At 41.9% G+C, this 13,170-nt stretch overlaps 1 long non-coding RNA gene across 1 annotated transcript; it reads right to left on the minus strand.

The window, feature by feature from the left end:
- Positions 1 to 585: 585 nt before the first annotated feature.
- On the minus strand, positions 586 to 8,560 carry LOC123619357 (uncharacterized). Its single transcript, XR_006727950.2, has 3 exons — positions 8,156 to 8,560; positions 7,610 to 7,675; positions 586 to 1,356 (listed from the first exon to the last, which is right to left on the minus strand). It is a non-coding gene; the product is annotated as an uncharacterized LOC123619357 (long non-coding RNA).
- Positions 8,561 to 13,170: the final 4,610 nt, after the last annotated feature.

The following is a 13,170-nucleotide window of genomic DNA, read 5'->3' on the forward strand; positions in this document are numbered from 1 at the left end:
CGAAGGGATGCATACTCCGTCTTACTCAGAAAGGAGAGCGGCAGCCTCAGAGCATGGAGTTGACTAGGAAAAACGAGGTTGGCCCCGAGGTGTGGGGATTGTCAGTTTTTGGTAACTTCCTAAGCTAACAAGTGGGAGGATTATTCCAACTACTTTGGGGAAGGGGCTGGGGTTCCCAGGAACTGGGCCACCGCCCACCCTTTGACCTTTTACGTCAGCCTTGAAACTATCCTGGCGCCTGTGGGAGCACCATTTAGCATGCTATTGTATTTCAATGAGCCTATATTGAAGGTCAAGGTCTACTGGGAGTTGAATCTTCTACCATATTGGTGCTAATGGCTGTGTCATTCTTTTAATGGCTGTGCCCAGCCCCCTTCCTTCCTGTTTCAGTGGTCCATATAAGCGGAGGTCCTTCGACCCTCCACTTCTCTGTGCCCCCTTGGTGGAATAAATGGTTCATCTAATCCCAGGTTTGGAAGAAAGACTTTTCTGATAGCACCACCACCCCAATGATATGTGCTTGGCACTGACCAGCCTCGAATAAAAAAAGTCTTTTGACCAGAAGCTGAGTTGGGGGCGGGTATACTGAGCATCACTGTGCCAAGCACTCTGCTGGGCTCTTTGCATAGATTAGCTCATTTACTCCTCCCAGCTACCCTGGGAGGCAAATGCCACAAATGTCCACTTCCCCCTACAAAGGAGGAAACTGAGATTCAGATAGGTTAAGTAACCAGTCTTAAGTCACACAGCCAGTGAGATGGAATTTGAACCCACATGTGGCACTATACCAGGGCCCTTGATAACGGGGACAACTTTGCTATAAGAAATACAAGGGCAAGACCATTTCCAATGGATGCTTGAGACAGAGCGATGAGACAAGAGGACTTTGAAATAGCTGTTTTCAAGAGAAGTTTTAATCATTTATGTTACCACATTACGGTCAATTTCTTACCTAGTCTCTGGAGATGAAAATAAAGTAGTTTTCGGTATTTCCTTTTCTCAGAGTCAGAGAATGTCAGAGCTACGAGGAAACACAGAGACCATCTGGCCCAACTCCTTTATTTGACACCATGACACAGAGTCTCATGAAGATGGAAAAACTGTGGCAAGAATCCATACGGACAATTCAGGGATTTCTGCAGAGCTCAAGTGGACAGTCCAGGTGAAATGAGTTAAGGTATTGCGTGGCGTCTAACAGGATTTTGAAGGGGTCCAGAACATGCAACCCCAAAATATGCCACTTTGGTGTACTGATTATTTTGAGGCACTGGAGAAATGGCAGATGCAGAAATGGCTCAGTGACTTCCCCTTTCTACCAAAAAGCAGGTCGTACCATTTCCCATGGAAAGGTGCTCCCTGTACCAAAAAAAGAAGAACATTATTTTGAGGGTGGGGCGTGGGTAATTAGGTTTATTTGTGTAAATGGAGGTACTGGAGATTGAATTTGTGCAGTGCCAAGCATGCACTCTACCCTTGCACTATACCCTCCCCCAGAGAAGAACATTCTTACCACCAGAGACTGGGAGTCCGTGCCAAAATGGATCTACCAAAAAACCTACTGAAACAACTGGTATCTTTCACCAGTTGTCCCCATGTATTTTCTTGTCACTATCCCAAATTTACTGCCGCTAGCCCAGACCCCTTTGTCTTGTCACATCCCCATAATTTATCACTCACTAGGAAGCCTGACAGCTTCTTCAGGCCTTAATTTTCCTTCTGAAGAATGCCATGTACATGTAAACACATTAAACACATTTGTACACTTTCCTCTTGTTTCTTTCTCTTATGTCGGTTTAACTTCTAGGCCAGTCACAGAAACGAAGCGGGTAGAAGGAAGTTTGTCAACCCCTACAGTTCCACCAGTGTTGAAAAGTATTATCATGTGATTGTGTCGGCGCCTGACATCAACTTGGGCTCAGGAGTATGCACTAGGGCGACGGGCTCAAAAAGTTCTATTGACTCAGGAAAGCCACCAAAACCAAACGTCTCCAAGCAGCAGAAGAGATGTGAGTGTGAAGTTGGGGGGGTTCTGTTTGGTTAATAGATAATCGCTTGATGGTTTGATGGTACAGTCACCAGTTTTATTTCTCGGTATGTAGAACAAAGTAAATAGTAAATTTAGCTTAAGAATATGAACTGGTGATGGTGCCTGCGTAGGTAGATTTTATGCCTATAATCGAACAGGCTTTTCTTTATCAAAAGGGACGGGACATCCAGCTCTACCATATTTTATCAGGAACTATATATGACTCAGAACTGGCTGGAATCAAAATTAGTAACCAGATATTGTTACCTAAGGGTTGAGTGATTCCTTCATCTTTTCTCCTCCACGAGAATTCTCATCCTAAAATTCATCATGAAAGGTAGCCAGGAAGGTGAGCCACTGGTTAGTTTGACTTCACATGGATCTCTATGGTTTTAACTAATTTCTTACAAAATCAATGGTCTCTAACATGACTAATAGGACTTAACAGTTACATAGATTGCTGCCCCATTCTAGTAATTAACATTCCGGTCTAAAAAGGTATATTGCCCCTGCAAACGTACAGTATTGCTTTGGATTGAAACAATAAATTCCAGGATGACAAGTCATAGCTAAAAGAAAAGAATAAGACCCCCGAATGCCTAATATCATGCTAACTCCCCGAAATACACGGGTTCTCTTTGTGGGATGGTAGAGTTAGAGCAGTAACTGTGTCTTGAATTAAACGGTGAATTCACAAGATGAGGTTGTCATTTCAAAATCCGAATTCGATCCTCAAAAGTCATGTCACTAACTTTTCAAATGCTCTTTATATCCAACTTTCATAAATTACATTCTCATTTTTATACAGTAGAAAGTGTCCCTGGCCCACATGGTCTTCTGTTCCCATGGGGAGACGTGGATGGTAGAATTGAATAGACCAGAACCTTCCATCACCATAGGTCAGCAGTAGGGTCAAGGAGAGGTTTGCAAAATCAGATGTGAGTCTTGGCTTACGGTTGAGAGGCAGGTGGATTGGTGATGGAGTTTATTGCACAAGAATGTTTCCAGGAGAAAAATCTAAAGCTAGTAATGGAATTGACTCAGAAACCAGAAAATCAGACAGACATCAGAGTTAGGAACACATTCTACTAGTTTTTCTAGATATTTACCCAACAAAGGGTTCTGTGATCCAAAAATATTTGGGCATGCGCTGGGTTCAAAATGTTTCTTTGCTTCGTTTTATTTTGTTATTTGACCACATTTTCACTCTTTTAACTATCCTGGTATCTGTCGTGAATCTCCAAGAGGCTTACGTAGTGTATAGAGTTTCTGAACTCATTTGACCAGAAATTCTTTGTTCACAAAAGCATCCATTGGGCCATGCGTTCTACAGAACAGGTTTTGGAAATCCCAAAGTGGGATTTTGGTCAAAATGGCTGATTTTCAAAGGTAAGAGCATTGAGTGCCAAGAAGTTAAGCCATCTGGCCGGCGTGGCAGGGCCGCCTAGACACAGAGCTGGGACTAGAGCCGTTGGGAGTGCCCAGTGTGTGGTTCCTCACAGCACATCACGTGACCCACCTTTTTCTCCTCTCCTTGACTTCTTTAGACCCTGATGAGCTCTGGAAAATAACAGCTGCATTCTTCTTACTAACAGCAGCAGAACAAACAAAGAAGCCCCCGAGGTATGTCTGCCAAACCTCCCCAGCAGGAGACCCACCCTGTCTAACTCTGGCCCTTCCCTCCACCCAAGTTCAGGAAGCAACTATGATTTCAATTACAACAGAGATATTTTCATTCCAGAAAAGCTCCAGGGAAGCCCTTTGGTGATTAATAGCTGATTAATTTCTCCTGCCAAACATCTGTGAGCTCCATTAATTCAACAAAATGCTAAACGGAAATCAGAGAAGCACTAAAAACACCAAGGCTGAGAGAACATACTCCCTGAGCAGGACTCTGTTACACAGAGCCCCAAGCTCTGACTGGGGCTCAGAGCTGGTCCTCCTGAAAGAAAGCATAGCAGGGGGTGAGAGGAGAATGGGACTCTGAGTCTTGAGGTCGACATTCTAGATGCTTCTCTTCCGGTGCCCTCCAGATATAGCCAGGAAGAGTTACCCGTTTCAGCACCTTCAGTACCATATTTAAAAAAAAAAAAAAAAAAAAAAAGGAGGTGGCAGGGAGAGAATTGACTCTATAATCTAAACTCAAACATCCTGACCCACAGGAACTATGAGAGAAGTAAAGTTTATTATTTTAAGATGCTGCATTTGAAGATTTGTTGCTCAGCATTAGATAACTAATACATATCTTGGTACCTCGAAGTGGAGTTTGGCTGTAACAAAAACCTAAAATATGGAAATGACTCTGTAACCGGGTAGTGGGCAGAAGCTACAAAGCTATAGGATTTGAATTGGACAGTTAGTGAGAGCTTGAATACACTGTTTGAACAACTCTGGACTTTGAGGAGGCCACTGGTGAGGAAAATGAAGAACCTCTTTTCGGAAACTGGAGGAAAGGGGATCCTTGTTACACAGCAGTAGAAAATTTAGCAAAACGCTGTCACCTGCAGTAACGTGGAAAGTAGAACATGTAACTAATGAAATGGATGATCTAGCTGAGAAGATTTTCAGCCAGAATGTTGAAGGTGTCATCTGGTTTCTATTTTGTTGCTTCTAGTAAAATGCAAAAGAAAAGAATAGACTAAAAGAATCGTTCAATTGAAAGGTACCACGATTTGTTGGTTTTGAATATCCCCAGCCTCTGCAGATGTCAAACAATGCTAAAATTAAGAAATGGCTTCTGAGCAAAGATCAAGAAAGCACGGTCTAAAGATAAAGCCAAGAGTATAGCTATAAACTCTTTTGATAAGACGTCAGATCCTACAATATGAATCCTTTATTAAGAGAAACTAAAAGAGGAAGTCTTTTTGGCCTCAAGTACTGATGGGAGAATCATGGCCTGCCTTTTTCAGTAACATTTACACTATAGCCCATATTGACAAAGCACCATATTTTAAAAACATTTTTACCTGCATTTCCCAAATTTGATCATCCAAACATCACTGGGAATTAAGGCAGATATGAATCAAAAATGGACCCAACAATAGATAGGCAATTTGCCCAATATTTCATAACAAAGTGATAAAAGAATCTAACTCTCAGTCAAGTGTCCTTTGTACATCATCAAGCCATGTCATTAAGTAAATAGACCATTGAAAGTATGTCTAAAATTGTGGAGAGAGAGCACTGAATCCTAACCAGTAGATACCGGGGAACTGAGGAGTTTGGGATTAGCAGATGCAAACTACTGTATATAAAATAGATAAACAACAAAGTCCTGCTGTATGGCACAGGGAACTATATTCAATATCTTGTACAAAAAAAAAATCTATTATGAAAAAAATATATATGTATAACTGAATCACTTCACTATGCTATACACCAGAAACTAACATAACATAATCAACTCTACAGCAATCAATCAATCAATCAATCATCAATCAAAAACATAAACTTGTGGAGAGCAGAAAATTTCCAAAGGCTCTTGTAGACAGATATTTTAACATTTTGTCTTTTAAACCACATTTTTCTGTTTAGCTAAAATCTGTAATATTTATGTAACTTGGATCTCTCGGCTGAATCCTCGTTACCCAGGTTCTGAGTCCACATGTGTTGTGACTGTTTTCCCTTTGCTTAAACCCTGATGCAGAACAGCATGTCCTTGGTTTCCTCAAAGATGAATCCACCCACATAAGCATTTGTGACCACGGCACACGCTAGGGAAGAACGTACAAGAGGCAGAACACACTCCAGCAAGCCGTGTCACAGTTCCCATTAAATACATCTTTCTTTCCAAATTCCCCTTGGATTTGCTTCAAAATAAAAAGAGGAAGGAGGAAGGACATTGAAGATACAGATGAAAAAGAAATTGGCCATGTGTGGCGATGGTGGGCACCTGGGGGGTTCCTTATATTATTCTGTCCACTTTTGAATATGTTTCAAAATTTTATGTTAAAAGGTTAAACAAACATAGTCCCCCACCCCCACCCACCTTAGCTATGAATACCTTGGGGTTGGTTTCTCTTTTGCCTCTCCTCTCTCCTTTTCGCAGATTCTCTCCCCTCAACATCCTGAAACTTGAACTTCCTCTTCTCTCAGGCCTCCAGCTCTTCCCTCCTCCTCCTCCTCTTCTACACCAGCTTACCAAACTCATCACTGAATTCAGCAAAACAAAGGACTCCCCTAGTAACAGGATCCACCCTCCTCCCAGGGCAGTCGAGTGACAGTCTTTTGTGACTCAAGCATCCTTTGGGGGCTTAATCCCCAGCCAAAGTGGTTTATCAAAGTGATTCTCCCAAATGCATACAGCGCTTTCGTCCAGAATACGGGTGAATAAAAATTTTCTCCATCTTGTTACACTTATTATTCTGAATTCCTTTGCACGTTGTTCAAAAGAACCCAGTCACTGAAGCCTGATTTTGAGCACCAAAGCTTGTATTCAGCAACTTCTGAAAAGAGTGGTTAATTCTATTTGAGTTTCTCTCCATGGTCCCATTCAAAACAGGTTGTGTGTATCTAAGAATAAATGGAGTCACCGCACAAGAGGTTTATTATCAGGGCTAAGCTTCAGGAAGCAACTCCCACTACTTAAGGCTGAAAGGAGGGGAGAAACAGAAGAAGGAATACAGGCTGCAGTGAATGGAGGGGGTTAGTTAAAGAGGAAGAAGGGAATGGAGAAACAGGAGGAAAGGGGGACGGAGTACAAAACATTTGAAGAGCCACTGTAACCTATCACCGCGTATGCCTCTTTGCTGTGCTGGCTCAAAAGAAGAAAAAAAATATCCATACGAACCAGAAAGTCAGCTTTGATTTTCCCCCACTTCCCAAAGCCTTTGCCCTTCTTTTAGTATCTTTATTTCCCCTGTGTTTGAGTTCCTACTAATTTTGTGGGGTTTTGTAATATTTTCATTGCCTATTTTGGTTAAAAAGATAAACTTAGTCCCGAGGACCTGGAAGGTCCGTACAGTGACCTATGACCCCGTATCCCACCTACGTTTGATGTTTAAATCAGCCTGAGCCTAGTTTTTGCTGTTGTTGTTCTTGTTAGTTTCTGTAAAACTCCCCAGTCTTCTTGCTGCTGTACCTGCTGAGTAAAAAAGCCTGAGAAACAGAGAGAGACGGGTCCCTCTGAAGGGGACCAGGGGCCAGATTATGTCAACAATTCCCCTACCCTGAAAGGAGCTGGCCTGACGGTCCCCGCGATGTCAAATGACAATTGTGACGCCCTGCATTTCAAGAGTCACGCACAAATGGTTCCATCTGAAGCCCTCTGGGTAATGGTAGCCTTCTGAGGTTATGATATCTCTGGATGGAATTCAATAAGAGAAATTCACTTCATTTGAGCCCTTGGAACAGAGCCAGGCAAGCCGAACAATACAATATGCTTCCCAAGGAAATTGGACATACCCTCTTTTCTTCTTTTTCCTCCCTTTTGCTTTCTGCTTCTGACCTTGTTCACACGTTACCTCTTCTCACGTCCACCCCCTCCTTCTATCAGGGGTACGGCAGAGCTTTTAAAAATAAAACCTGGCACTTAAATAGGAGCAGTTTGTATGGATGGTAGGAGATGCCCCACTCGTAACGTACCACCTTGAGAATTCGCCTTTCCTCGGGTGCCCTCTGCAACTTCTACCGGGAAACGGTCCGGAGCCGCTGTGAAGGCGAGATCAGTTTTCCATTATTGGTTCATATCAAGCGTTTGACTTTTTTTTTTTCTTTCTGTTTTTCACTTTAAAACTGAGAGGCGGTGAAATGTACAAAGCCTGCCCAAATACTACGGCCTCACTGTTGGCTTTTTTCCTTCCATATCTCTCTGTTTCTGTGTGTGTGTGTGTGTGTGTGTGTGTGTGTGTGTTTCTCTCTCTCCCTTTCTTTTTGCTTGGTTTATTCCTCATTTTGCCAAGATTTTCCTCTGAATAATCATCCTTCCTTGGCCTGGAAAAGGTTGTAATTCTCTTTGTCTTTTGTATTTGATCATCCAAGTGGATTAATGTGGGTGTTAAATGGGTGGAAGAAGTCGTTTTCTTTCTCAAATTCTGTTAATCATCCTTTTGATTTCACACTCTCGTTCTCCCCACCCACACACATCCCTCCCGCCCCGACAGAAACGGGTGCGCGTGTGTTTCCCCTCACCCGTTGTTTCCTTTTTGGCGAGCATTCCATCTGAAAGCCAGGAATCCGTAGATGTGCCGAAGAGAAGGTGGCACCAATGTACGGCTTTCCATTGATCAGCTGTGAGTGTGTTGGGGGGTCAGGATGGCTGTGTGTGCTTTTCTTCTGATCTATCTACAGCTGCGGCTTAAATTTTGTTCCTCTGAAAATCTGTCTGGTTCTAATGTCACCAGGTCACGGGGCTGCCTTTGGATTGTGTTTGTTTTTCTCTCAGATAAATCACAAAGGAGGCAGCAATTACATAATCTTTCAACCAACATGAGCAAAAGCAACCACTCCAAGTCCATGGCTTCTGATCTCTCGTCCTCTTGGGAGGACAAAAATTATGCCTTTTTCTAACATCAGGTGCAGCATCTTTGACTGGACTTTTTCAAGAAGGTTCCACCAGCCCACCACCCATACGCCCCCTCCCCTGCATGGATTCTTACAGAGCCATGCTTGGCTGAACTGAGCATTATGATTTTAGAGACTTACAAGCTATCATGGGTGGGTGAGGGGGTAATTTCTCTACAGACTTAAGGAAAAGCTACTTTAAAGAGCTTGGTTCACCCTTTTGGTAGGAAGTTTCCCGGAGAGAAGACTGCCGGGAAGGCAAGCAGCCAAGCAAAGAAATTCAAAGACATCTGACCAACCGATATTAAAGTAGTTCGTAGAACTAAGGATTTGGTTGGTGTCTAAAAGTTACAGTCACTGAAATCAAGTGTGTTTGAGGACCTACCTGTGATTAACCCCCTTATAATCCATATAGTTCCATAATGGTCCAAGACTCATCAAGTCTTTATCCTCATCCGCCCAAGGTTCCTACCCTACTAATAATAATAAACTCTTAGAGAGAGATATTAGTCAGCATAGGGTCATTCAAGCCTTCCTACACCAACCCTGTCCATGAAGCTCCAAAAACTATGACATTCCAGGCACCAGTGGGGGAGTCACTGTGTATCTGTATAGAAGATTGATGCATACTATTCCCTGTGTGTGACCATATGGTCACCCAGCCATCAAGATGACTGGTCTCAGCAATTCTATGCCTATTCCATATATATCCAAAAAAGGCAAAAATGCTAATTTGAAAAGATACATGCACCCCAATGTTCAGAGCAGCATTATTTACAATTGCCAGGATATGGAAACAACCTAAGTGTCCATTAACAGATGACTGGATAAAGAAGATATAATATATATGTATATATGCACAGTGGAATCCTATACAGCTATAAAAAAGAATGAAATTTTGCCATTTGTAGCAGCATGGATGAACTTGGAGGGCATTATACTAAGTGAAATAATTCAGACAGAGAAAGACAAATACTGTATGATATCGCTTATATGCAGAATCTAAAAAAATACAGCAAACTAATGAATATAACAAAAAAGAAGTAGACCCACAGATATAGAGAACAAAGTTAGCAGTGGGGAGGGGCAGGGAGGGGGAAGACAGGAGTCAGGAGTGGGAGGTATTAACTATTGGGTGTAAGACAGGCTCAGGATATACTGTCCAATAAGCAGAATATAGCCAATATTTTGTAATAACTGTACATGGAAAGTAACCTTTAAAAATTGTATAAAAAATAAAAAAGATGACTGATCATCATGATGGATCTGTTATCTACCTAGTCAAAGATGAAAAATAGATTTTCCCTCAAGTTCAAATTTTGATTGATTCATAACATCTACCTCCAAAGCTGTACTGAAAAAAAGATCCTGAGGTCACATCCAAACCTAGCAGACAAGTACATGGAGATCAATTAGCCCTCCCTGCCACGGATGGGAGTGGTAATCCAGATGCCACCTTGTAGCTCTTCCTGACAAGGGAATTCCAAAGGCTAGAACAGTAGAAGACTTCACATCCATGTTTCAAATTCTGCCAAGTGGAATAGCCCTACATTCTTCCAGAATCATGTTTCAAATATCTAAAATGTTGTGTTTCTCTCGGATAGCTATCATTGATTGACTATTTACCGTGCGTCAGGCACGTACCACGATCAATACTGATTTTATTCAATCTTTAATATGACACTGCAAAAAAAAGATGTTCTCCTCATTTTGCAGTGGACAAAAATATCAGTTCAGCAAGGTTAAATAACTTGCCCAAAATCTCATAGGCAATACGTGGCAGAACCAAGACCTGAATGGAGGTCTGCTGGGAAGTCGAAAGCCAAGGATACTGCCATAAATCCTGCTGCCTCCTTGGGATTAGAAGACAGGAAGGAAGAGTCAGGGAGCGGGAATCCTTGGCTGTTTGCTGCCAAGCCCTACAGCCAAGTCTTCAAGCTGCCCATCATTCTTTTTGGCTCTTGACAGCCCCAGCTAATTGTCTGCCATTAGGCAGTTGAGATCTTTAATTACAGTTATATTGAGCTGAGCTGAAATTTCAGCTAATCATAATTAAACCTGAGGGCTAAACATGAGTTTCAAAGGTCATCCAGCAGTTTCCTTTGTGTATATGTATGTCTATTTTTCAGTGCTATCTAAATTATACGTATAGATGGTTTAAAAGATCAAATACTCTATGAAATGACTTACATAGAAAATCTGCGACCCCTCCTCCTGTGCCCCACCCAGTCTGGCTTCCCAGAAGCGAGCACTTTTAATCATTTCTATTTTTATTTCTCCTGGTGGTTACTTCCAATCTCTCTATAACAGATAGATAGCTCTCTCTCTTGATTTATTATCTTTAGACATCATCTACTGACTTCCACCATGATGGATGAAAATTTCCCTCACCTGCATCACCCCTACCTTTCTTCCCTGCCCCCTCCTCCTCATTTCTAGTGAGTTGCACCCAGTAGCAATTCCTCCTCTCACATCAGCGGCAACTTCAAGGACATATTAAAGCCTCCCTTCCGGTTCCATCAACTATTCACAACTATTTTCTTCTTTCTCTCTTCCACTCCCCAACCTCTGTCAGCTGTACCTATAATGTTCACATCACCAGGATACGTAACGTTTATATTCTGTTTGGAACCATAGGGAAGTCCTCCATGATTTATACGGGTAAGTAAGTGCTAAACCTGAAAAAGGGAGAATGACGATTCCAGCGTCTGTTCCAATGGCTCCTTCTTTTCGCATTCCATCAGTTGGTCAGAATCATGCCACAGGTGAGTTGGCTTCATATTTGGACCATGCCTTTCTTGGAAATTTATGTTTTCCTTAAGTCTTTGATTCATTTCCCTGCTTCTTATTTTCTGCAACGTTATAGTAGCCTCATGGTTTTTAAAGTTCCCGATATACTCCTCTGCCATTGCCAAGACCTCTTTCACAGCATCCCCTGTCTTCCTCCTCCAATCAGGACTAGTTTCTCCCTAGGCTTGAGACCCAGCTGCCAAGACAGGATTTCTGTTTGCTGCTCTTCTGGGTTGGTGCCTTTGTCTCCCAGAGCTTCCTCTTTCTTAGTTTATTCCCTTGATTTTTTTTTTTCCTGAAACGCATTCTCTAATAGTTTCCTAAGACAGAATGCACGGTCATAATCTTTCTGAGTCCCTAAAAAAATGATCTTTATTCTGACCTCAAACTTTATTGATAGATTGGCTAGGTATAGAATCTTAGAACCAAAACCACATTCACTCCAAGCTTTGAAAGGATTACTCAGTGTTTTCTAGCATTCCATGTTGCTATGAAGAAGTTTAACGCCAGGCTAATTGCTACGGTCTGAAGGTTTGTGTCCCCACTCCAAATTCATATGATGAAATTCCAGTGCCCAGTGTGATTCTGTTAGAAGGTGAAGACTTTTGAAGTTGCTTAGGTCATGAGGGTTGGAGCTCTCGTGAATAGAATTTGTGCCTTTAGCCCCCTTTCACCATTTGAGAAGGGGCCACCTATGAGCCAGGAAGAGGGAGGGTCTCACTGAAATGTGACCATACTGGCACCTGGATCTTGAACATTAAGCCTCCAGAACTGCAAAAAAGAAATGTTTGGGTTTTTTTTTTTTAAGCCACCCAGTCTCTGGTATTTTTATTATCGCAGCACAAACCAGCAAGAACCAAGACACTGACTCTTGTTCCTTTTTAAACTGCCTGCTTTTCCTCTCTGGAAACTTTTAAGACATTCTTTTCATTTCCAGTGAAATAAAACATGATGATTATTTGTCTTGGTGTGGATCTTTTTTCATTCATTCCATTCAATATTTAGTAGGTCCTTGTAATCAGAAGACTTGTATCTTCCTCCAGTTCTGGGTAATTTTCTTTTCTTGCTTATTTAATAAGTTCCTCTCCTCTGCTTTCCTCTGTAAATTCAGGAACTTCTATAAAGCCAATCTGTTATTCAAAAAATACTGCTCCTGGATTGATCCTCCCACCTTTTCTTTTTCTTTCTAATTCTTTCTTCCAAATTCTTTCTTTCTCTCCTCCCTTCCTTACGTTCTCCCTCTCTTTCATTTTTTTTTTTTTTTACTCTAAGTTCTTAGAGATCTCCTTCACAGCACCTTCCAATGTTTATATCAGTTAATTTTGTGTCAAGCATCATTTATGTTTCACAAGGTCTTCCTCTATTTTATCTCTTTCTTCCTCTAGTTTATCTCTTTCTTCCTCTCTTGTTTTGGGGATGCAATAGTTTCTCAAATCCTGCTAAGGAAACTAATTTTTTTAAGTGCCCCTCTGTCCCTTGAATGATTTCCATTTCCTCCAGGCTCATTTTGTTGTTGTTGTTATTGTTTCTCTTAGCCATTCTCTTTCATGCCTTGCTCAGTACTCTGATAATCATCAGACAGCTTTCCATATTTAAGAAGGAAACAATAGAACAGCCAACCAGGAGCTCCGTGAATAATGGTTTGGCTTGTCAACTGGCAGGTTTTGCTTCACCTGAACAGACGGGAAAGCGGCCATTACGTCTGGAGACTCCTCAGTTCCAAAATGAAGAGAGATTTAGTCTGGGGATGGTAATTCTCACACTAGTCTTCTCCCAAAGACTGTGCTCAGTTTCTTTAGAGAATATTCAGCTTGAGAACAAGCGCTATTCTCGGTGGCACAGGGAAGGTGGAG

Source organism: Camelus bactrianus, chromosome 15, assembly GCF_048773025.1.
Source record: "Camelus bactrianus isolate YW-2024 breed Bactrian camel chromosome 15, ASM4877302v1, whole genome shotgun sequence".
NCBI classification, from domain to species: Eukaryota; Metazoa; Chordata; class Mammalia; order Artiodactyla; family Camelidae; genus Camelus; species Camelus bactrianus.